Genomic DNA, 7,837 nt, shown 5'->3' on the forward strand with positions numbered 1-7,837 from the left:
AGTCTCAAAACTGAAAAAAACGAACCACCTGCATTCAAGCAAAAAAAAAAAGCTTTAAGTGCCTGCATGCAGCCTCTACAAAACACACACAAGCTTAACACTTTCATGTCACCTACGTAATGTATGAGATCAAGTTTTTTTTTTACTCGATTTTACACGCGTCGCAGCTAAACTTCAGCCACGAAATGCACCCGAGTGGTAGACTACGGGTCAACTCTGTCCAAGACCTTTAACAGGCTGTGAAATGTTCGGCGCTAAGGCGATTTCGTTTCTCGCGTACATCAGAGAAATCTCCGCCGCGGCTGGGATCTGAAACCCACATCTGTGCTACACAGCACAATGTCTTACCCACTGATTCCCCGCCCCTAGTAATGCAAGATCTGCCCAGTCTTTTCATAAGGTATGCTCTAAACCCTTCCCTCGCTAAATATCCATTATTAATTTTGAAAGGTGCCTCTAGTGCCTGAAAATGACGAACCTAAATAAATTGGCAATTTTTTTTCTAGATACATTTTCAGTAATCGAGATAAGCGTCACCACAGGCAGTGTGACCACTAGCGCGATATCAGTACATAAACCGTAAAAAAACAGATTTTGAGTCGTGGAAAACTGAATGGTGTCGCTCACAAGCCTGCAGCTATTTATGGGATTCGACCTTTCCGAATGATCGTAAACAAAAGCCCCTAATGACACGGGAAAAAAATAAGAAATGACGAACGATTCCAGCTTCGTGAGACCCGCCCAAGACGTTGGCCTATTTCGCTGCTTCTTAAAGCACACACATACACACAAAAGGCAGGCGTCTCGGCTCGCCTTAAAGCAAAAGCGAAACCGCGCAACGAAATTATGATTGCCCTAGCGACAAAAATGACCACAACCGAGACGCTGATGAAGGTGCCACTTATCCTCTACCCTCCCGAGTCCACGAACAGCGCAGCTGTGACCACACACGCGACCGATAGTTTATGCCCGTGCCAGCTGTTCCCGGAGCAGTCTAACCAAGTTCGACTTTACTCCGACACTTTATTCTGCTTTTCTTTTTCCTTCGCTTGTGCCACCCACGTTGCCCCAGTTTCCCGATTCAATAGCTAATCTTGGAGCAAGAACAATACATAAAGTCAACAGAACTTTTTGTCGTGCGCGCAAAAACACGGAAGTGTAGCAAATTGGAAAACGAATAGGCGTAGTTCCGAAAGGGCAAATCGTTGTTATTTACGATTAGATTTTTCTCAGGGCGCTTAGTCCATACTGTCGCTAAAAAAACATGGCTCCGGTTGAGCCACACGAGACGCCTCATTTGATACGGAGACTTGTTCCTCGCACAACAAATTAACGAATGTGCTCCATTTTGTTCTTTTTCCGCATTGAATGCGCAAAGATTATACACTGATGCCGCATCGTCCTCACCAGCGCGCTTAGCGCCAGTCACAGTCACTCGAAGGTTCATTTCGTTTTCAAGGAATATTTCCGTTTGAAAAATTGAGTAGACACACACCAGCATGAGCAGGAGCAAATTCTTCGCAATGGCTGGTCGATCCTTGCGGACAAGTGAACTGTTCGAAACCCCGACACGCACGGGTTCTTTCGGGTCTCCGTAGCGTGACATCGCACTCGTGCTTCAATGCGAGTTCCTTCTACCACTCTATGCGCATTTTTTTTTCACACCCCAGCAATTTGAAAAGCTTAGGCTGCACGCGTTGAAGGGGTAGTAAATAAACGCTACAAAAGGCAAAAAAGGGGGGATAAAAAACCCGCTCGCGCTCTTCATAGGGTCGGCTATAGACGCGATCCCGCGCATAAAGACTCGCTAGTCAGGACTGCCGCCTCGCGCATCGTCGACGACAGGCAGTTGAAGTGTTGGCAGCCCGCTGCATGAATGCCAAGCATTAGAGGCCGGAAAGAGGCTATAAGAAACAGGCAAAAAGCAGTCCGGTATCCTACGAGATTTATGCGGCCTAAGAGTCGGCGGAGGACGAACGCACGCTGAAGTGGCGCCGCGAGTTGGCAACAAACCGAGAGAAAACAAACACAATACGGGCAACTAGAAAGAGCCTCGACGGAACAACCAGAAAAGGGCCCTTTGCGTGGCCTCTGGCTGGTGCGCTACCGCCATGCCTCCGGGGCACCACGAATTTATGGCAAAATTCGATTCTGCTCGGCAGCTTTATGCGATGCGTCGGGCTCAAGCATCGGCCAGAAAGTTATGCAAAGCTCTGAACCAAGCCGTGCCTGCGGCGGCGTCCTCCCCTCTTCGTCGCGATCGCCCCGCTCAGTGGTGGTGCCCAGTGTTTTGTTCCGTTGTCGCAGTCACGACCTTGCCTCCGAGTCTTCGATTGCACAAAGCTTTCTTTGCGCGTCTGTGTGCGCCCGTCGTTGATGCTATTGTTCTTTATACGCGCCCAGAGGAGACCGTCCTGTCGCCCCGCGGGGTCAGCTGCCTCAAGCGGTCGTTCCGCAAACGGCGTGCCTGCAAGCTATGGATTTTCAAGTTTGGGGCCATTTTGGAATCCGGATTCAAGCTCGACCATTCGTCTAAAGCTTCTTCCGTCGATCACCATTCCCCCCTCGCCTTTTAAGCCGGAGAGTTGTGCCATCCATTCTGAGGATCCTCTAGGGCACCAATTGATAACACATAGCCCTGTACGACCTCGGCTCAAGCGCTGTGTCGGAAGCGAGCGCCTCTTCCGCACTTGCTTCCTATTTGGAACTGCGCTTCCGTCACACGTTTGGACTGAATCCTGCCGTAATTATGCAAAAGACGCCTATTGTGTAATGCCTGGATGACTTTATAGAGGTGGAAAGTGTAGCTATTCATTTTTCCCTTTTGCGACATCCTTCGCACACAAATATTGCAAATCAAAAAGTTAACACTGTGCGGCAACGAAAAGTGAACCGCAATGCTAAGATTGGTGTGTTGCTTGGTCTGATACATTGAACGAATGAAATACGCCCAACCACTACAGGGGATCACTGAAGATTGGGTTAGAGAGAGAGAAAGATATTTACTAGAGGGAGAGAGAGAGAGAGCAACTTATTGAATGGAAGGAGAACACAGAGAGGTCGGCCTGATCGTGCAGTCTCTGACCTGCTACTCTGTGTGAGGGTGGGGGAAGAGGGGAAAGAGCGTAGATAGAGAGGGTGACAGGTACGATGATTGACATAGAGGTGATAATATAAGTATATACAAAATGCCTATGCCATGTACAGTACATGTTCAATAGTTCACCACAACGGGGTTGGGCTACAACCTAGCTGCCAAACCCGCTGCTTTTAAATGCAGAGCATTTCAGTAACTCACGAAGCCACCCGCGTTGACGTCCGTAGTCCGCACCGCACCCCTCCCTACTATATAAAAAAAAATACTATCCGGCGCCCGGTTTCGATCCCTCGACCCTGCGGGCGGAACGCAATGTACATGGTGCTCTACCCACTGCGCCACAAAACCTACACAGAATGGGATGCTACAAACGCGCCTTATATCGTTGACTCATTCAAATTACTGCTGACGAGCGCTCTCTCGTCAGAAGTTGCCACAAGTGCAACAACATTAACGTAACGCAAACTACTTAACGTCGTGCGCCCCCGGAAATGCTCTGCATTTGATCGTGCCCCTCGCGAGGGGGATGTTTCACTGCGCCTTCTCTCGGTCGCGGGACCCGTGACGCCATCTGGTGGAGGCGCGGCACAACTCGTAGCACTTTCTTTGAAAATCGCCTCGAAAGCGCGGCAAATATGAAATAGGGATGACGCGCTTTCGAGGCAAACCGCCGACGCGGCTGCTTTGTGTACAGACTCGGCGGCGAGCGTCCCGGGATTCTGGTGCCGACCGTACCCCATTTCGTTGCCGATTACTGCTTTGCTTTCACCCCGACGTCAATCTAAAATTCTTGCCTGGGGCCGTTATAATTTTGGCGCCGAACTTTGTCTCCTCTCGCCAATTTTTTTTTTTTTTTTCGTTTTTATGGCTCCCATACTGGCAGCCATGTGTTTGCTTTTTTTAAGAATGCCAGCACTGCCTTGGAGGCCTTGTTTGAACACTGCGGGTCTGGCCAGGGTCCCCGCCGGACGTTCTTAGGCAATGCCCGATTGTCTAACCCGGCCAAAACGTGGCTAACTCTCCAAGGAGATGCGCGTAGCAGGGACAGTTGCACAGTACATGTTCAATAGTCTCCGATATGTGACACGATTCACAGTCAGGGGCACTCGAACCCCCGATGAGGCGTTGGTAGCGTTGAGTAAAAACTACGAACAGTTGGTAGCTTTGAGTAAAACAGCCGCAGTCGATAAAACAAGAAACCACTGAAAAGTCAAAACATGGCCTTGCTGCACCGCAAAAGAGCATAGCTGCATCACTTCCCTGGCAAGTGCATAATAAGGTCCTTGCATCATAACACCATTGAGGACCCGGAGCGCTGGCTTGGAGTCATAGAGAACGGTCCAGGCTTGAGGTGGTTCACAAGAGAATAAACAAATTGTTTCCCGGATGGCTACCAATTCTGTAGCAGTAGACGTTGTCTTCTAATCGAGTTGAAGTGTCGGGTTACTCCCGGGCTTGGAATCACCACAGCCGTGGTTGCCCTGGCTCAGTCACAAAACCATCGGTGTAGACAAGTGTGGTTCAGGCGTGTGTGCTCATCAACAACGCCAAGGTCCACTGTTTGAGAGCCACTGAGGGCAAACAAGACTTCTTGAAAATTCCCGGGAATGAAAGGCGGTCGTGATAGCACCCACAGAGGATTCTGTGAAACAGCCGCTGAGGCGTAACCAGACGGAATTATGCGGTGATCACGCGAAACTGCTGTCGCAAAACTGCTTATGGAGCTCGTCGCGGGAAGAATCGACAATGGATGGCGTGCATGCCTCGTCAGACATCGGAGGTAGACACAGAGTGGTTCGCACGAAAGAGGGCATCCATCGGATACACGCGTGCCTCGGCAATGGTACCCAGAGAAGAAGCACATCGCGGTAGACCCAGGCATACCCGTATGATTTGTGCTTGCATGCTTTCCAATGTGCGTAGTCATAAAGTGGGCAAGTTGGAGATGACTGTCAGGCTATAACGAAGGTAACCCAAAAAGTGTTCGGTATAACTGTAGAAGGGCGCTCTCGGATCGGTCCATCTCACCTGCCACGAAACGAAGAACGTGCACAAAGCTTGAAAGTTCTGTCTTTAGCATCGTGAAATGTTTGGTCCATGAGAGGCCGCAGTCCACAACAACGCCACGGAATCTCTGGGGCGTAGTCTACGGTACTAAAGTGCCATCAGTGGTGACGGGGTATTGTACTATTGACTTTCTGGTGAGGGAAGAGCAGCGCATTTTGCTGGTGACCAGCTCAGTCCTTGAAGGCGCAAGCACCGAAACGACGCGCTCACAACTGTGGTCGGGCTACACCACAAGCCCAGATGCATATTTCGTCAGCCTCCGTAGTTACTCTGACAGTTTCAAGCATTTCGTCCACGAGGCCGATGAGTGCACTGTTAAACAGAGTAGGGCTCAATACTCCACCCTGCGGAACACCACGACCGATCTGGTGGCACCTTGTTTCAGTAAAAGCCGTGGACATTAATATTGTGCAGCCAGTGAGGTAACTCGAGATCCACGTGTAGAGTCGGCTTCCCAGACCCATGGTTTCTAGAGCATTCATAATAGCATCGCTGGAAAAATTGTCATAGGTGTCTTTGATGTCGAAAAACAGGGCACCCACAATTCGGCGACGGTTTCTTTCTTGCTCTATAGATGACACCAGCTCGATGACACTGTCTATGGAGGATCGGCCCCTTCGGAAACCTGTCATAATATCTGGATAAATATTACTTTTCTCCAGAAACCGACAGTCTGGCCAGCATCATTGTCGCAATGTCTTTTCCAATTCAGCTTTTCAATACAATCGGTGTGTATGAAGAGAGCTCCTAGGGAGATTTTCCTGGCTTCAGTAAAGCAACTACACGACTGCATTTCCAGTGGTTTGGAACACAGCCAGAGGTCCACGTTGCGTTGAACCATGATAGGAAGGCTTTTCTACCTTGACTGCCATGGTTTCGCAAACCGCAGTACAGGACGTCATCAGGCCCTGATGCAGATGAACGGTGGGGGGATGAAAGCGCGGCACCAAACTCTTGCATCGTGAAAGGGACGTTACTGCCGGCATGTGTGCACCTACACACTACTCTAAGAGCGGGGGAAGGATGGAATGGAAACCATAGAGTAAATAGGGCGGAAAAGAGAGGGAAATAAGGTAGAGGGAAAATTGCGGTAGCAATTAGGTTTCCGTTTAACGGGAAAATTCCAAACTACCCGAAAACAGGATGAGGCTATTTATCCATAAACTGCCTCAGCGACGCCGGTATCTTGCAGAAAATAAAAAATGCGGTTTGAGTGTTCCGGTCAACGGTTTACAACGATCTACAGTAGTCACAATAGGCGATCGTGGGTTCACCAAAAGAATAGTGGTCAGAATTTGTGAGCTTTGCGTTCAGACGCAACCGTCCGTTGAGACGCAAATTCGATCCGGTAGGGGTGTTTCAAGGGGTTTTATAGAAGAGGTACTATATATATATAAATATATATAAATAAATATATATATATATATATATATATACATAAATATATATATATATATATATATATATATATATATATATATATATATATATATATATATATATATATATATATATATACAAGAGAAGAAAAACTTCGAACAAGGTAAAAGCACGATTGTGGCCTACGTTTCAGCAAAGAGAACTTGCTTTCCTCGGGGCTTGCTTTCCTCAGGCCCTGAGGAAAGCAAGTTCTCTTTGCTGAAACGTAGGCCACAATCGTGCTTTTACCTTGTTCGAAGTTTTTCTTCTCTTGTGTTCTCTACCATCTTCAAAGTTCTACTACTCCCTGGATTATATATATATATATATATATATACAGAAAGAAATGCGGGCAGTCTACAACGCCAAAGAAGGCATAGGGGAATGGTTGGACTATATTTTTTTCATCGTTAGTGAAATTATATATTTTGTTTTTCATATTAATTGAAGCGAGAAAGAAAGAAAGAAAGAAAGAAAAACACGCGCCCAGAGTGGGGACCGAACCCACGCCTTTGAAAAGAAGGTCACCTTCTCCCCGTGTAGTCTGAGTGGCGCTGGCTACCACCCTCAAGTGTCAGATACAGTTGTAGTAAATATAAATACCCCAGAAAGTGAAGCAGAACACAGTCGCCCAGATAGCCGAATTGGTAAGGCATTCGAGATCTAATCGAAAGGCGTGGGTTCGGTCCCCACTCTGGGCACGTGTTTTTCTTTCTTTCTTTCTTTCTTTCTCGCTTCAATTAATATGAAAAACAAAATATATAATTTCACTAACGGTGAAAAAAATATAGTCCAACCATTCCCCTATGCCTTCTTTGGCGTTGTAGACTGCCCGCATTTCTTTCTGTATTTCCTAACGAGCCCCTCATTTCCTAACCATATTATCCTGCGAAAGCCTAGCGAGGGCCTCGGTTGTGGCAGCCTTGATGCCAAGGAAGCATAAGAGGGTTTCCCGCCAGTTACCCGCTTATGACAGGCTGTAGACGTTCGCGTCACGCCCCGGGGGTTGAAAAGAAGGTCCCCTTCTCCCCGTGTAGTCTGAGTGGCGCTGGCTACCACCCTCAAGCGTCAGATACAGTTGTAGTAAATATAAATACCCCAGAAAGTGAAGCAGAACACAGTCGCCCAGATAGCCGAATTGGTAAGGCATTCGAGATCTAATCGAAAGGCGTGGGTTCGGTCCCCACTCTGGGCGCGTGTTTTTCTTTCTTTCTTTCTTTCTTTCTCGCTTCAATTAATATGGAAAACAAAATA

General features: G+C 48.0%; 1 non-coding gene across 1 annotated transcript; it reads left to right on the top strand.

Moving 5' to 3' along the window:
• Positions 1 to 7,212: 7,212 nt before the first annotated feature.
• Trnar-ucu (transfer RNA arginine (anticodon UCU)) lies at positions 7,213 to 7,284 on the top strand. Its single transcript has one exon. It is a non-coding gene; the product is annotated as a tRNA-Arg (tRNA).
• Positions 7,285 to 7,837: the final 553 nt, after the last annotated feature.

This window comes from Haemaphysalis longicornis, unplaced genomic scaffold (genome assembly GCF_048455015.1).
Source record: "Haemaphysalis longicornis isolate Haplotype H1 unplaced genomic scaffold, Haemaphysalis longicornis Haplotype H1 scaffold_4, whole genome shotgun sequence".
NCBI classification, from domain to species: Eukaryota; Metazoa; Arthropoda; class Arachnida; order Ixodida; family Ixodidae; genus Haemaphysalis; species Haemaphysalis longicornis.